The sequence below is a fragment of the Mesitornis unicolor genome, unplaced genomic scaffold (assembly GCF_000695765.1).
Source record: "Mesitornis unicolor isolate BGI_N332 unplaced genomic scaffold, ASM69576v1 scaffold45677, whole genome shotgun sequence".
Taxonomy (NCBI): domain Eukaryota; kingdom Metazoa; phylum Chordata; class Aves; order Mesitornithiformes; family Mesitornithidae; genus Mesitornis; species Mesitornis unicolor.
This window is the reverse complement of record NW_010196813.1, coordinates 7,175-8,403: the sequence shown is the minus strand read 5'-3', so window position 1 is coordinate 8,403 and position 1,229 is coordinate 7,175.

Sequence of the window (1,229 nt, the reverse complement as noted above, 5' to 3'; positions counted from 1 at the left end):
CCTGCTGCCGCCCATGGCGTTTCCAGAGCAATGGGGCTGGAAAGGCCGAGCCCTGGGATGAATAGGAGCAATGGGCACATTACTGCAGCGTTATAACAGCCCTCAGCACAGAGTTCAGGGCTCAGACAGATTCCAGCAGATCTCCCAGGTTAAAATCCCTTCCCCACTCCTGCAGCAGAGAGAAAAAGACTGCAGTCCCACAACAACATTTCCCCTTGTTCTATCCCCATCACCTGGGAGAAGAGACCAGCACCCACCTCTCCACAAGCTCCCTTGAGGCAGTTGGAGGTGGTGATGAGGTCTCCCCTCAGCCTTCTCTTCTCCAGGCTAAACAAGCCCAGTTCCCTCAGCCGCTCCTCATCAGGCTTGTTCTCCAGAGCCCTCCCCATCCTTGTGGCTCTTCTCTGAACACGCTCCAGAATCTCAACATCCTTCTTACAGTGAGGGGCCCAGAACTGAACACAGCACTCGAGGTGCGGCCTCACCAGTGCCCAGTACAGGGGGATGATCACCTCCCTGGCCCTGCTGGTCACACTGTTTTTAATACAGGCCAAGATGCCGTTGGCTTTTCTGGCCACGTGGGCACAGTGCTGGCTCATGTGAAGCCGACTGTCAACCAACACCCCCAGGTCCTTCTCCTCCAGGCAGCTTTCCAGCCACTCCTCTCCAAGCCTGTAGCGCTGCACCAGGTTGTTGTTTCCCAAGTGAGGACACCAATGAGTCCATCTGTAAATGCAGCCACCACCTTCCACACCCATTGTAGACTCCACCTGTGAGTAAAGTGGTTTCCTCCCCACCTGCTTTGGGTGGCTTAGACCCCCCCCAAAGGGGCCTGGATAGAGAAACACATGGCAACGGCTGAGAAACAAGTAGCTGGTGGGGCAAACACCATTCATTTTGTGTAGAGACCAGAAAGGTCTCTCTAGGTAATACTTCAGCATGGTCTCTTGTTGGGTATTTGTATTATTTCTGTCCATAAAAGGCACTTATGCATTCTCACTATATACTCACATATGTGATCGATAAGGAAGTGGGCACAGCCACTTCCAACAGCCGAGGCAAGTTCTGCTGGGGATTTCTCTCTTGTCCGTGTCTTGACCACTTTTATTTTAGGCAGGGATGGTTGTGCTTCTGCTGTCATCTGCTGCAGTAATTGTTCCGTCTGTGGCCAGCATGGGAAGCAATATCATGGTCGTCTTCTCACCATCGCTCCTGGGATCTTCTGCCTT